Here is a 17,635-nt window from a genome sequence, read left to right as displayed (position 1 = left end):
GTGCCATTGTCTTCCAAAGCTTTAATCTCTTTGTTCATAGCATCAACCCATTCAGGACTTCTTCTAGCCTCTGCATAAGAATTGGGTTCCTTTGCAGCATTTACAGCAAGGGTGTATCTCAATTGTTTGCTAGATAAAGACTCATAGGATAAGATATTATTTATAGGATAAGGAGTTCTCAGCTCATTTTTAAAGCATAGAGATGTAGTAGAGGACTGACCACCTTGTACATAATCTTTCAAATATTCAGGGGTTCTTCTTACTCTGTTCGATTTTCTTTGGTTGTTTCTCTGTTCCTCCTCAACTAAAACTGAACTTTCAGAATTGTCAGCCTCACTGTTAAGGAGACTTTGATCATCTCTTTCATCACTGTCTTGTGATTCTTTTTGGCTGCAAGGAAAGTTAGACAGAAAAGCACCATATTCTTCATTTTCATTACAGTTACCATTATTTCTTTGTTTGTTCTTATAGGGGAAAATATCTTCATAAAAAATCACATTTCTACTGATAAAAATTTCTCTAGTGTTAATGTCAAGAACAATGTATCCTTTTACTCCATTCTTATATCCTAGGAAGATTCCTTTTCTAGCTCTAGAGTCAAGTTTGCTTCTGTTATTTTCTAGAGTAGAGGCAAAGCACAAACACCCAAACACTTTTAGATTAAGATAAGTCGGGGAATCACAGTGTAAAATATCATAAGGGGTTCTATTCTTAATAACAGGCGAGGGCAATCTGTTTATTAAGTATATTGCGTGAGATAGAGCATAACACCAGTAGGCATGAGGGATATTAGATTGAAAAACCAGGCTGCGAGTGATATTTAGTATATGTTGATGTTTTCTCTCCACAACAGAATTTTGTTGTGGAGTTTCCACACAACTGGTTTGATGTTCTATGCCATAGGTATTATAAATGTTGGAACAGTTAAATTCAGGGCCATTATCTGTCCTAATTATTTTAATAGTCTTGTTGAATTGGGTCTTGATTTTCAAGATAAAAGAGTGTAAGAGTTCTCTAGTCTGACCTTTGTTTTGCATAAGAAAACCCCAAGTGTGTCTACTACAATCATCAACAATGCTAAGAAAATATCTGTGCCCATGAACAGAGGGGGTTGAAATAGGACCCCAAATATCACAGTGTATAATATCGAAACAATTTGAAGATAAGGAATTAGACTTAGAAAAAGGCAACTTGTGTTGTTTTGCATAATGACAAACATCACAAGCACTGTTTGTATCAATTTCAACATAAGGAAACTCTTTGCATATTGTCTCAACAATTTTATGTCCTGGGTGGCCTAACCTATAATGCCACAGATTCAATTTTACATGTTCATAAGAGAAAACGAAACTGGGTTTCAGATTCTTTTCAACAGATTGTAAGTAGTAGAGTCCATTGTACACTTTAGCACATCCAATCATCTTCAATGTGGTTCTGTCCTGGATTTTACACAACTCAGAAGAGAAAGTCAGTATGCAATTTGTGTCTTTAGTCAAGGTTTGGACAGATATTAGATTGAAAGTAAATTCTGGTATGTACAGAACATTGAAAATAGCAAAATTTTGGGAAAACTGTACTGTTCCAGCATAATGGGCTGTGACAGTAGATTTATTTGGCATTCTAACAGATATAGGTTTGATTGTATAAAAAGTTGTGAATAAATCCTTGTCATGAGTCACATGATCTGTGGCTCCTGTGTCCATTATCCAAGAAAACATACCTTGTCTTTCCTCTGTGATCTCTTTGTGTATTTGACTGACACTGTGTGAGGGCTTCTCTGTCTTGTCCAGCATTTCCAGTAATCTTTTCATTTGTTCAGGGGTGAGAGAACTTTGAATGCCGCTAAAATTGCTTTGTTGATTATTCTGTGATTCAGTAGCAGTAGTGCAAGCATTTGTAGTTCCCCATTCATTTTGACCAGTATTATTTTGCCCATTGCTGTCACCTCTTTTGTACCATGGAGGATATCCATGTTTTGAGTAACATTCGTCAACAGTATGATTCATTTTATGGCAATAGGAACATTGTTTTCCTTGATTTGGATTTCTTCCTCTCTCCCTTCCTTGTCCACGGCCAGAAAAACCACGCCCATGTCCTTTCCAGTTTTGATCACTCTTCCAATTGCTTTGTCTGTCTGTGTTGCTGGCAAGAACCTTAATTTCTGCTTGGCCAGTGTGCCCAGATTCTTGTTTCTCTTGCCTTTCTTGTTGTATGATGAGGGAGAAGACACGATTAATGTTGGGTAAGGGCTCCATTAGCAAAATTTGTGTTCTAACAGTATTATAACAATCATTTAAGCCCTTTAGGAAGCATATAACATGTTCCATCTCCCTGTATTTGTGGGCTGCCTTTGAAAGATCACAGCTGCAAGGAATCTTGCAACTACAACGAGGAATGGGTCTCAAAAATTCCAACTCTTCCCATAATATTTTTAAATCAGTGAAATACTGATTCACACTTCTCTCTCCTTGTTTGATGGAGTGTATTTCTTGCAGCAAATCTGAGAACTTAAAATGATCTCCCTTTGAAAACCTTTCTTTTAACTCCTCCCACAGGTCTTGAGCGTTCTCAACGTAGACAACACTTTCTGCTATTTGAACCGAGAGAGTCTTGATGATCCAAGACAATACCATCATATTATTTCTTTCCCAAGGATCAAAAAGAGGATCCTCTCTTTGTGGTTTCTTTATCTCTCCATCTATAAACTTCAGCTTGTTTTTGGATAATAGTGCCCTTCTCATACTTCTGCTCCAAGAAGTATAGTTTGATTCATCAAGAATATTTGAAATAAGCGAAATACCTGGGTTTTCTCCTGGGTGAAGATAATAGGGACTGGAAGGATTGTTAACTTGCTCCATACCCGCAGTGGCAGAGACAGCAAACGATGAAAGAACGTCCAGAAAAGATTAATCAAGATTGCAGCGGAAAACATAGGCATAACAGGTTCGCAACCTGCTCTGATGCCATATTGAAAAAGGCCCGAAGTATAAGAAGGAAAGGCCCAAAAGCCTTCTGACCCGAGACGTGGAAGAAAAAGACTTCCTCGGGAAGTCTCTCACTGTTCAGAAGAGATGTGATATGACGCGTCCGAGAAGCTTCATCTGGTGGTCTTCCATGGCAGCGCACCAACACACAGAGAAAGGAGCAAAGAAAGGAGGATCACTAAAGAGGTAAGAACGAAAACTGTAAAGCTATTTTATTATTGAGTGAATGTCTGAAAAAACTTCTACTAACCACTAACACTGGAAGGCCTTTATATAAGGGGTTCCGGTGAGGGGAAAACAAACAGAAAAACAGAAAGCAATAAATGTTGCTCTTAGGAGCAACAACCTAAAGTTAAACACAGTAAGCACATTAATAATAATAATAAACAATCTCTTGAAGGTTTTCATATAAGGTTGTTCATATATATGCATATTGTACAATTTTATATCTATTTTCATTTTTTAAGAAATTAAGCTATTAATTTTAATGAACAAAAATATTTAAATAATAATAAAACTTTTACAACTACAGGCCTCATGTTGGGCTATATAAAGGTAACTTAAAACCCTAAAAGCTCACGCCTCATTCCCTCGCTTCCCTCGCTTCTCTCTCTTTCCTTTTTCACTCTCATATTTTGGTTGGAAGCCTAAAAACCGAAAGCTCCTATGTAAGACGGTAAGTTCTCATAAAATCTTTTTATTATTTTTTTAAGATAATTAAAAAATAATGTTAAATTTATATGAAACCTTAATTTATATTAATATATTATGTCATAGTATGGTATTGGTATCCGTTTGAAAAACATGAATCTAATTTTTTTTAAGCATTATGTTTATTTTTAACAATTTCTTTCAACATATATAATATTAAGAAATCACTTCATTTATTTATCTCACAAAAGAAATTTAGAACTTAAAATTTTTTAGATATTATGTTAGTTTATGCAATGAGCTGTGGCAGAAAGATCTTATTCACAAATTATATTTTCTATCATTTAATCTTCTGTGATTTTGATATCAGGTAAGAAGAGATCCAACAAATGCATGCATCAAAAATCAATGGCGGCGGCTAATCAAATAAACGATTTTATCTTTCACAGCAAAAACATTACAGGTTAGCATATAAAAACTACATTTCTCCTCAGATCTACCTGTTTTTAGAACATGCAATACTGTGCACAGTCACATAAATAATATATTAAATTAAATTAAATATATTTTTTATCTTTTAGATATAGATTTGATTTTTTTAATTTTAGATTAATTTAATCTTTCATATTTAAAACAGTATAAATTTAATTTTTTAATCAAATTTTATTAATTTTATTTGAGATTTCAAATTTATCAATTAACATTAAAAAATGTTAATCAGTATAAATAACTGAAATGTTATTATAAAATTAATTAAATAAAATTGAAAAAATAATTAATACTCATTATATAGTATTTAGTTATCAATATATTCTATTAGTATTAATTAAATAATATAGTACAATATTACGGACAAATTTTATTTTTTATTCTGTATGTGTGTTGATAAATTTGATATGAAAAAGATAACTACTGTGAAATAAACTTGAGCAGATATACTTTCAATCATATCAATGATTTTAATTTAAAGAAATTTTGAGTAAATATTTTTGACACTTTTGTAATCATAACATAAAGTTTTGACATTTTTGAGAATATTTTTTTATTTTTACTGTTAGCAGATAACTTATAATAATATCTTAGTTTTAAATAATTTGAATTTCATAGATATTGATTTTTGTTGTTGTGCTTTCTAATCCAAAGTCAGCTATTGTTATATGATGAATTACATATCTTATTTAATAAAAATAATTAAATAATAAAAATAATTAAATAATATTTGGCTATATAAACTTAACCTAAGAAGTTGAAACCTGATATCCTCAGCGCTCATTTTTTTTCCGTCTCTTTTTCATTCTTTTGCAGGAAGCTCCTTTCTCAGCCGGTAAGTTGTCTATATTTTCATATTTTATGTCAAATTATTAAGTAAAATATATAAATAATTATATTTCAAATTTTTCTTTAATCTTATCAGTATTTTTTTTTCTTTCTAAACAACTAACAGTTTTTTTATTTCTTTCCACATAATTAAAATGAAATTATGTTAAATTTATAAACTTGAAACCTTAATTTATATTAATAAAATATTTCATTATTTTGAAATTCTCTTTAAACTCTATGATATTTATTTACAAATCATATTTATTTACTGTTATCCCATCCTTTAAAACCATGTTATTTTGCAGACATATAATGAATGAAACATCATTGTGGAGGAAGGAGAGGAAGAAAACAAGAGGTAGTATTACCATTTTGTTTATCAAAATTATTTTTTAACATATCTTGGAATTCAATATTTTGAACTGAATAAATTGTTCTGTGTAATTAGTATATTAAATTGCATGGATTATTTGATTGATTTGACACTGTACTTTATTTTCATTTTTCCTTGTTATTCAAATCTATTAACTATGGTCACATATGCATTGGTTGTTGAGATTTCATAGCTATTTTAATTTATTTAATAGTTTTTTTTTATATTAATGTATGTGGTGGAAATATTTTGACTTACTGTCACATGTATTGATTAGATTTTATTATTAATCAAATTTAGGATTGATAATTAATTGAATCTAAATATGTATCTAATTGATTGTCTTTTTTAGTATTTGACATTCTACTGTGAAGGGATGAAAATCAATTATAACTAATATAAAAGTTAAAGTTTCATCCTTTCATAATATATCTTATAAAACTATGAGTACGCCTCATTAGTCACATGTTTTACATAATTCAATTTTAATATATCTGATTAATATATGAAATTTTATAAATTAAAATATTTCAACAATGAATGAAATATCAACAAAAATTATTAAAATGATAAAGATGAATATCAATCTTCACTATTGCATATAAAAAAATGTAAATTATATTTAAAATTAAAGAATTATACTGCTTATCAAGTGAATATTCGATCTTTCACAGTAAAGACAATACATAATGTAGAAAAATTCACCATATTAGCATCCAAGTTTAGTGCAACACAATAATCTAAGTAAGAATATATATATATATATATATATATATATAAACATTGCTTTTGTAAGAAATATTAAACAAATGTCATTAGAAAAAATATCACTTAAAAAGAGATAAGTGTATTTGTCATAGTAATATTAATAAATTATTCAAAGAATTCAAACTTAACAGTTATAAAATAAACATTTCATTATCTCTTGCAGTGTCTTGGATCCTAATATAATAAGGTAATGAGATTTTGTATAATATGTAATGTCTTTGCTGTGAAAGATCAAATGTTTATTTCATTAGCAGCATAATATCATATAAGAAAATTCCATATGTATTTGATGTATATCAAATTTGACATTATTTTATTTATTCATATGAAAAAAGAAAGTAAAATAGCTAATTTCATATACTTATAAACAGTGCATGTTATTGTGCAAATAGATAAGAAGAGATGCAATATTATGGAGGAGATAGCAACTTAGTTGCATTATCATCATATTATTCACCAAAGTTATTTTTTAATATTGCTTAGTATATATGAGAAACTGACTTGTTTAATATTGTGAATTGATGTGTAGTTAGTAGATTAAGTTACATTTAAGTGTTAATTAATCTGACCATGTAACTTGTTCTTATTTTATGTTTTGTTGTTCTTGCAACCTATTCTTTATAGCTACTTGCATTAATGAAATTTGATAATCATTTTAATCAATTTAATACTTTTTTATATTAATATTATGGATTTTGTTAGATATATTGGTTAAAATTCCTTATTAATTGAATTTATTCAATAATTAATTGGATCCATTTACCTGACTAATGAATTGTATTTGTAATTTTGAAAACTTATTATTACTAATGTAATGCTTAAAAGTTCATCATTTTATAGTATATTTTACAAAATTAGAACCAAAACCCATTAGTCAGATGTTTGGATTCAAATTATTGTAAAGAACATAAGATAGTAGATGAATAAACATAATAGAAGTAGGCATGAATAGAATATGTTTCAAGAATAACAAAACTTGAAATAATGGTATTGATAGAACCTGCATTAAATGTAGTTTGGTTGTCCCTCTGACTCACTTTCAGGTTTTGCATTTTGAATTTTGGATGGAATGCAATAAAGAAGAGGCCGTAAGGGCCAAGAAAATTGCTGAAAAGAAAATGCAAAACAAAGATTTCAACGCTTAAGGCTCAGCAGCTATATCCTGATTTATAGAATATTAATCAAATGTTTATTGTCTATGATGTGCATTGCTGCGTTTATCAGAAATTCTTTGGCAATGAGATGGACTGCTATAAAATTCTTCAAATTGAGCTGACGGCTGATTGGGATTCTTCCTACAGAACAGAAACTCATGACAGAATTCCAATGCCAAGTGATTTATTGGAAACGAAAAAAAAAAACATAATGAAAAGTTTGTTTAATCTAATTCCCTTCCTTCTGAATAAACTAGTTCTTTCTTTGTTAGCTTTTTATTTTCAGACAATTTCTCAGATTTCTGAATAAACTTGGTTGAGCCAGCTATCTTAAACTTGTAATAGCACAATTTACCTAATTCAGCATCTCAATGCTACATTAATGTGTTCATGTTGTTAGCCTTTGGTGAGGAAAGTAAATGCATGTTTGAATACGATAAGAGAGATTATGGGTCAATTTTAAATGCAAGATGGTTGAATCTTACAATATGCAATTTGTCTTTTATGCATAAAACCTTAGATGTTTCCAAAGCTTGATGCTGATCTATTCAACGTTATACCAATCAAACTCACAAATATTTCATTTTCACGTGTGCATTCACAAAGCATGCATTTAGTAACTTTTACGAGTCAAAGAAAGTGAATGTTTACTTTGATCAAAATCTCATTTTACTATGATCTATTTAACTAAGTATAAACCGAAATATAGAAGAGATTAGTGGAAAACATATTTTCCTTCACCTCATACTATTCTACATATTTTCAAAAAGAAAAACAATTGAGGAACCATTCAAGTCAAGGAAACCAGTGATTTAAGTATAATATATACATTTGTCGTATTAATATTATTACGATTAATTCTATTATTTTCTTAGCTATATATTTCTGTTATTGTTAAAAATTTATAAGTAATTCGTAATACAAAACAATTTTACACCTTATTTACAATAACATTATACACTTCTTTTTAAGATGAATACATGATAAACTATTATTTTTAATCTACTATCCTTAACGTTGATAAACCAATACAAATTATATTAAGATTAAAAATAAATTTTATTTAACGCCACATCCAGCATAACAGGTTCATAGGCTAAAATCCTCTTTTAGGATTTACTGGATGGTTATCAAACCTTAGTCTATTGGGTTTGATACAATATATGAAGGCATAGCCCGTATTTTCTTCGATAAAATTCTCCTACTGAATTATCTAAGGGCTTATTTTCTACTGTAATTTTTTATTCTACAAATAATCTGATTCAGAAGTATCTTGTAATACTACTTTTTCTATCAGAAAAAAAGTTCCCTTTATCTCGGTTTGCTTATTCCAGCTCCCAGTGGCATGAAATCTCTTCACCTAAAAGAAAGTTACACCATATATATTATTACAAGTTACATGCTAACAGTAAAAAAAAAAAATATCTTTGAAAAATGTCAAAATTTTATGATATTATTACAAAAGTGTCAAAAATATATACTCAAATTTTCTTTAAATTTAAATCATATAAGATATGATTAAAAGAATATATGCTCAAGTTGCCATTTACCTAAAAATATATTTAACTTAATTTAATATATTATTTATGTGACTGTCCACAATGTTGCATGCAGGTAGATCTGAAAGAGCAATATAGTTTTTATATACTAACCTGATCATTATGTAATGTTTTTGCTGTGAAAGATTGTAAGACCCATAAAAAAAAAATATATATATATATATATATATATATTTATAGTAGTAAATTTTAGTATTTTATTAGTAATAATAATTTTAATGGATAGAAAAATGTAAATTTTGGATATAAAATTATAGTAATTTTAGAAGGAGAGGTTCAAATTTTTGGTAACTTATTTAGTAAATTTTTTTTAAATTGAATAGTAAAAAGTAAATAGTAAATAGTAAAAAGTAAATAGTAAATAGTACAAAGTGAATAGTAAAAATAAATTTTCAGCATTTGGATTTCTTAGCATGGAAGAAAGTAGTAGGTAGAAATTAGGATCAGATTTGGTGAGAAAATGATTGAAATATTATTTTTAAATAATATTAAAATAATAAATAATATTAAAATATTAATGAATAGTAAATTTTTTTTTACTATAAATAACCATGGGAGGGAAGATTATTCTGCACCAAGAGAAGAGAAATCAAGTGAGAGAAAGTTAGAGAGAAATTTTTAGTTGCAAGAAGGGTAGAGGTTCTGAAAGGTTTCGGAGAAATAAATTCAGAGCAAGAGACGTCTGGAATAGAGGTAGGGGAGCTAACTTTTCTATGCTTTTATATTATGATTTAGTATTTCTATGCTTTTATATTATGACTTAGTATTGTTTTATTACTATTCATATCTTGAAATTATGTATGAATACTGTTAATGCTTACTGTATGTTTATCTATATTGAAATTCGGTGTTAATATTATATGCTGTTGTTTTGAATCTGTAAATAAGAAATTTGTTAAAAACTAGTTGAGGAACACTTTGGCTAAGGAAAGATTTGGTACTTAAGTTGTCCATTGTGACGCACCTCTCTTTCCTGGAAGTCTACTCGACAAGTTTTTAACTTAAATCTTATTGAACAGATTTTGTACTATTAAAATATTGTGCAATATATCTTGTTGGAATGGAAATGTCTGATGAATTCATTTTTGTGGTAGATATGGAATTATGAATTATAATTGTGATAATTGCATTTTATTATACTGCATTTGAATTTATGCATCTGAACATGTTATGGGTAGTATGGGGAGATTTTGTAAGGGTATAATGTGAGTTGAGGAATATTAGTATGGTATGAGTCTTGTGGAGAGATTAAATAAATGTTATGGTATTTGTGTATATGTTGATGTTGAGGGTCCCGTAGTTGGAGGTTATCCTGATACTCTAATAATCATCTAGTCTCAAGTAGAGAGGGATGAATTATGTGGTGAGAGGAGCAGGAGGTCCTGGTCTATGTGCCGGTTTTGGACATAGTGAGGGGATTAACCTTGTAAATGGTATGAAGTATTTTGAAAGTATATTAAAAAAAAGAAGAAGTAGAAGTCATTACAAGTGCATAACTTCCCGTGACCGCTCATCAACGTATCATCCGGATGAGTGTCTATTGGGTATTGTGGTGTCTATTGGGTATTGTGAGACGAGTGTCTAATAGGAATTGTGGTATGAGAGTGTCGAACATAATTATTATATGATGTTTATATCAAGGTAATTATATATGTTTTATAAATGATTTGTTGCATGTTAGCTCACCCTACTTGTTTGTGTTTGTATGATGTGATTGTTGTATGATGGTATGAGTATGTATGACATAATTATTATATGAGGTTTGCATGCATGTTTCATAAATGATTGGTTGCATGTTAGCTCACCCTACTTGTTTGTGTTTGGGTATGTGCGATGATCGTATAATTCGTTATACGGGAGCAGATGAAGGAATGTTGCCTCACTCAGTGCCAAGGAAGGGAGAAGTAGAAGAACTATAATTAGAACATTTTTACATGTATAGACTTATATCAACTAGGAAATTTTAAAGGGTGAGATTACGGGATGTTACCGTAAATGTAATGTTACAATATATAAATTATGAATTATCCAATGTGAGAATTTGGGATGTTACAAAGATAAAATCTTTATTTGATTAGCAGTCGCCATTGATTTTTATGCATGCATTTGTTGGATCTCTTCTTACTTGATAGCAAAATCACAGAAGATTAAATTTGTGAATAAGATTTTTCTGCCATCAGTATAAACTAACATAATGTCTAAAAAATGTTTAAGTTCTAAATTTCTGAGATAGATAGACTATTTTACTTCCATTTCTGAGATGAATAAATGAAGTGATTTGTTAATGTAGTTAGATATATATGTCAAAAGAAATGGTTAAAAATAAACATAATGCTTATTACTAAATGAATTGTTGTGGTCTCTCAAATCTAGATGCACTAGTAGAATATTTGCTTTTAAAATCGCACTTTATGCTTCGTTTTATAACAAACTGGTGCCTAATAAAACGCGATGGCAAAATTGAAAATAAGTTCAATTTATATGTCTCGGTTTCATGATCACCCGAAGCATAATGGTGATATCACCTCGCTGCTCTCAAAACCGGTGCCTAAAACCACGTCTACTATTTCGGTTACTCCGAAAACCGAAGCATAAACCCTACGAAATAGGTATATTGCTTCGGTCTCTCTCAGAACCGAAGCATAAACACACTGCTACCTCTACACCTCTACCACAAAATAGGTAAACCCTCTCGCCCTCTGCCATCTCGCTCTCGCACTCTGCACTCTGCACTCTGCCCTCTCGCCCTCTCGCCCTCTCGCCCTCTGCCCTCTGCCCTCTCGCCCTCTCGCCCTCTGCCCTCTGCCCTCTCGCCCTCTGCCCTCTCGCCTCCAATTTCTCTTCTCCACCAAACCCCAACATCAGGGCACGCCGCAAGCCGCCGTTCAACCCTTGCCGCAAGCCGCCGTTCAACCACGCCGTCGATCGCTGCCGTTCCACGGTGCTCGAGAGAGGGATCTCCTCATTGCAAGCCTTTCATCGTCACGGTAAGCCTTCTACACTCACAGAATCATCTCCATTTCTTCTATCCTTCATTTTCCACCGAAACATTCATAGATCTAAACCCTCCGTTAGGGTTTCTTCTCCTTTTCACCATTTCCCTTCGATTCTACCGATTAAAAGCTTGTTTTCATCGTTAGAAACTTTTTCCACCGATTAAACGTTGATTTACACCGATCAATCGGTCCATAATAAGTTTCCTTTTTCTTCTAGGGTTTCCAGGGCGGAAGAGGGCTTTAAGGGCGGCGACGGCAGCAGTGGATGGAGGTTTGCGAGCAGTGGCGAGGCTGTTGTTGTTGTTGGGGTCGAGGAGGACGAAGCGTTTGCAGAGGCATGCGGGACAGAAGCCGTTTGCAGAGGTGGAGGGATGGCGGGCCTGTTGTTGTTGTTGGCTTCTCTGGCTTTCCTGTTTCTTCTGTTGTTGTTTGTTGTAATATTGCTTCTGAGTATGTAATTTTGTTACTTCTGTAGAGAGAATTTTGACATTGGATGTTGTAATATTGTATATTGCTGTTTCATCTGAGTATGTAATATTGTTGTTTCATCTGAGTATGTAATTTGTTGTTTCATCTATGTAATTTGCCGTTTCATCTCTGAGTTTCATCTCTGGCTTTCTGTTTCATTTTTAACAGTTTTTCAGTTTGGGGTTCTGGAGTTTGATTAATTAGAATCTGAAAAAAAAATCCTACTACCTCGGTTTAGGTTCTAACCGAGGCCGTAGAATCAGAAAACAAACACGTTACTGCCTCGGTTATTCAAAAACCGAGGCATAAATCCTATCTTTTTTAACCCAGTTCACAACCGAAGCATAAAACCTACCCCTTTTTACCTTGCTGGTATATACTTCGGTTGTAGAACCGGTGCCTATAACCAAAAGGAACCGGTGTCATATCCTCTTAATGCACTAGTGATGGTGTGAAGTCTGCATAAAATATAATAGACAATAGAGCTGAAGGTGGTTGGAGAGAGTAATTGAAATCAAGTGAAAGAAAAGCTACAAAGAAAATGGTAACTAATTTTGATGCAGTGTCATGTATCAATATTTTCCTTTCTCCTTTCCTATCAAAAATAATGGTTATGATTTCCTTATCCAAGGAACATTTCTTCTTCTTACAAGATAAAGAAAATGCATCATTTTCATATAGCAAACATTTATGAAAAACATGTTTTATCCATGGTAAGAAAATCATGGCAAACTGGGGAACATGTTTTAATAATATCAAAGTAAAAGTATAACATAAATAAGATTAGAATTGTGAACCCAAAAAGAAAAGGAATCATCTTACATGTCACTTCTTTCAATTTTGACAATGTTTTATGTAGGGTTTCCATGTTTGGTGGGGAAGATATCTAAATCTTCATCTAACTCATCAAGAATATAATTTGGCTTCTTTATACTGGATCTTTCACCAAGCCGATCAGCAAAACTATATACATTATGCTATGATAGAATTTTCTCATAAGCAAGCAGAAACAACACCAGAAAACTTTTTGTATCAACCAACAAAAACTTACAAATAGTATATCAAAAACTGTTAAACTTCTTCTACATTTATCATCAATCAAGGAAATAAATTGAAAATTTTAGGGAAGAAGCAACTTAGAGTATGAGTTGAATTTAATTATTCCTTTTCAATGACGTACATATATACTATAAACAATTATAACATTTACATCTATATATAATAAACTCATTTGTACAAATATATATTATCTATCAGATAAAAATATCATATAAGAATAGCTGACTTTGGATGAGAAAGCACAACAACAAGAAATAATATTACATGAAATTCAAATTATTTAAAGCTAAAATATTATTACAAGTTATCTGCTAATAATAAAAATAATAAAAAACATATCTCAAAAATGTCAAAATGTTATGATATGATTACAAAAAAGTCAAAAATATATACTCAAAATTTCTTTAAATTTAAATCATACAAGATAAGATTAAAAGTATATCTGCTCAAGTTGCCCCTTTACCTACAGTTTAGGTATCACAACATTTATCTTTTTCATATCAATTTCTCAATACACATGCAGAATAAAATTTGTTTGTACTATTTAATTATTACTAATAGAATTTATTGATAATTAATTACTATATAATAAGTATTATTTTTTAATTATTTTTATAATAACATTTGAGTTATTTATAATATTTAACTTTTTTCATCAATTTACTTGTTAAATACATTTGAAACCTCAAATAAAATTAATAAAATTTGAATAAAAGAATTAAATTTTAAAGACAAGAGATTATATTAATCTAAAATTAAAAAATAATTTTATTTATATAATTAAAAAGATTAAAAATATATTTAACTTAACTTAATACATTACAATGTTGCAAGTTTTAAAACAGGTAGATCAGAAGAGAATGTAGTTTTTATATGCTAACCCCATGATTATGTAATGTTTTTGCTGTGAAAGATAAAATCAGCCCACTATCTCCTCAATTATGTCTGTAGTTCTAAAAGTTTTATCATTATTTAATTATTATTATTTTGGTTAAATAAAAGCAATTATTTAATTTCTGTAAACATGAAAATAGATATAAAATCATAATCTTGTAGAATATACATCATAATATATGAACAACTTATAAAATTAGTATAAATTAAATTTTATTCAATAAGAAAATGATTAATTTAGTCAAATAAATGTTTCATACTAAATTGAATATTCATTAATAAAATAAGATATATATAATCATAAAAAAAATATAATCAGCTTAATTAAAATAATATGATATAATAAATAATTTGTCTCTCCTTGAATTTCTTAAAGAAATTCTTATGGTGATGTTTTTTTAATGTATATATTGATGTAGAAGTCTAGATGTTGGAGGTTATTTTGCGGTTTAATAATCATTCAAATTTAGGTAAGTAGAATGGAATACATGTTGACACTAATACAAAAACGAGTTTTGACCTTAGTTATTTTCGACCTTTGACATTGGAGTAACAAAAAACGTCAAATTACCTTGAGCAAAATTGATGTTCATTGACAATGGACAGAGAGGAAATTCACTTTTGGCGAGGGAGAAAAGAGAATTTGTCATTAAAAGAACTTGTCCTGTGCCATAAAACAATCGATCAAATGAAAGAAAATCATATCCAAAAAATCCAACTAACATATACATTCGTGTTAAAGGAAGAAGAAATTACCTATGGTAGTCATCGAAGTTGTCATCTAAGTATGTTCGAAAGCTTCAACAATCACGCAAAAATAGTAATCTAAACTGTGTTTATGCACGAAAATAATCGATCAAATGAAAGAATTTCATACTCAAATCCTTCAATGAACGAACATGTGTTAAATGAAGCATAAATTACATGTGGTTATAGCCAAAGTTGTCCCCAAACTTTGTTTGAAAGCATCAATGAGGTTGTAGAAACAATAGCTAAAATGTGTCCATGTAAGAAAATAATTGGTCAATGAAAAAAAAAATTATATCTAAAACATCCAATGATTAAACATTTGTGTTAAAAGAAGTTGAAATTATATTTTGAGTAGCTGAAGTTGTCAACTGTGTTCGAAAATCTTATAATAATGAGTGCATAGAAATAGTAAGCGAAATGCACATACTTACACAAATCTTTTAAGTTATATAACACTATTAGACATTAGACACATTGTCTGACCGAGATCATATATCATTATACGTTGGACGCCCTAACTAGCTAACGTCTAATGGATCCTGAATGCATTTTTATACTCAATATGATACGAAGATGTCAATCCATTGACCAATTTATCAAATAGAAAAGTATCTAGACAACAAAATGTGTTTATAGATTTCTTTCTTAATTTTGTTAGGATGTTTTAATATTTTGTTCACAAGTTACAATTCTACATTATTACTAACTTCTCTTAAATTTAAAAAAAAAACTTCACATCAAATGACTTCTTAGGAAAAAAAATATCATTAATAGTGATAAAGGATTTTTTATTGTAAAAGACATACTTTTATTATTTAGTATTTTTAGTTTGGATTATATTAAATATAACAGCTTTATTTAATAAAATTGAAAAAAAATCAGTAATTAAAATAATAATAAATCCTTAAAAAATAATTATCGATTTGATTTTTAATTATTTTTAGATTCAAATATTTCATATTCTCTAATTTTAATTGTCTTTAAAGCTAGCTTTACTTAGTAATTATACTCGTCTCCCTCAATTTATATATCTTATTAATATATAACTTAGTATGAAACATTTATAATATTTGACTAATTGATAATTTTTTCATTAAATAAAATTTTATTTCATTTATACCAATTTTACCAAGTTGTTCATATATTATGATGCATATTCTACAATATTATCATTTTATGTCTATTTTAATGTTTTAAGAAATTAAATTATTGGTTTTATTTAATAAAAGTAATTAAATAATGATAGAATTTTTACAACCACACATATAATTGAATAGACACCACACGAATAATTAAATAGTAGACAGTGGGCCTCTTATTCCTCTATATAAACTCCACCTAAAACCCTAAAATTCACACACGACTCTCACAGTTTTCTCTCATCTTTCCTTTCTTTCTCGCCGCTTCCTTTTCATCTTTTTCTTTTTTTCATATCCTTTTTTTTTTTCTTCCCTTTCTTTTACTTTCTACTTATCCATATTCTTGTTTCTGCTTTCTGATAAGTTTTCATACAGTAGATCTTCATATTTTTAAATTTATAAATACATGAAACCTTAATTTATATTAATATATTATGTTTGAAAAACATGCTTTAAACTGTTAAGATCTGGTTTATGTATTTCTATATTTTGAATATATTTTTACCTATACAATTTTGTTCTTTTTCATTCAGTGGTAAGCTGTTTATTTTTAACAATTTCTTTCAATATATATATTTAGTTACATTAACAAATCACTTCATTTATTCATTTCTTTCATAAAAGAAAGTAAAATAGTCTATCTATCTCAGAAATTTAATGCTTAAATTTTTTTAGACATTATGTTAGTTTCTACAACCACGAACTGTGGCAGAAATCCTCATTCACAGATTATATTTCTTATTATTGGATCTTCTAAACAATGTGATTTTGCAAGGGATAAAGAAATCCAACAAATGCATACAAGTATATTATTTACAAATCATATTTATTTACTCTCATTAAGTTATAAATATCATTTTGAAACTCAATTTAAACTATATAATATTTATTTACAAGTCATATTTATTTACTGTTATCTCATCCTTTAAACCATGCTATTTTGCAGCAAGATAATGGATGGAACACCATTGTGAGGAAAGGAAATGGTTATATCAGGTATTATCAGCATTTTTTTTTATCAAAATTAATTTTTAACATTTTCACTTGTTATTCAAATATATTAACTATGTTTACATTGTTGAGATTTGTGTTATTTTAATTTATTTAATAGTTTTTTTTATATTAATGTATTTGGTGAAATATTTTTATTTATTATCACATGTATTGATTAGATTTTATTATTAATCAAATTTAAGGATTAATAATTAATGAAATCAAAATATGTAACTAATGGATTGTCTTTGTAGTATTTGAAATCCTATTGTGAAAGGATGAAAATCTATTATAACTAATATAAAAGTTAAAGTTTCATCATTTCATAATATATTTTATAAACTATGAGTACAAGCCATTAGTCACATGTTTAATATAATTAAATTTTAATATATGTGATTAATATATGATATTTTATAAATTAAAATATTTCAACGGATACCATAAATTAATGAAATATCAAGAAAAAGTATTAAGATAATTAAGAACATTATCAATCTTCACTATTATATATAAAAATTTATATT

General features: G+C 29.0%; 1 long non-coding RNA gene across 1 annotated transcript; it reads left to right on the top strand.

Annotated features, from left to right (window-relative positions):
- The first annotated feature begins 3,573 nt into the window (after positions 1 to 3,573).
- LOC124837791 (uncharacterized) lies at positions 3,574 to 7,689 on the top strand. The gene is made up of 5 exons (XR_007028765.2): positions 3,574 to 3,660; positions 4,006 to 4,098; positions 4,941 to 4,959; positions 5,261 to 5,313; positions 7,140 to 7,689. It is a non-coding gene; the product is annotated as an uncharacterized LOC124837791 (long non-coding RNA).
- Positions 7,690 to 17,635: the final 9,946 nt, after the last annotated feature.

Source organism: Vigna umbellata, chromosome 3, assembly GCF_029865625.1.
Source record: "Vigna umbellata cultivar VRB3 chromosome 3, Vumbellata_1.0, whole genome shotgun sequence".
NCBI classification, from domain to species: domain Eukaryota; kingdom Viridiplantae; phylum Streptophyta; class Magnoliopsida; order Fabales; family Fabaceae; genus Vigna; species Vigna umbellata.
This window is presented reverse-complemented; position numbering and strand designations above follow the sequence as displayed.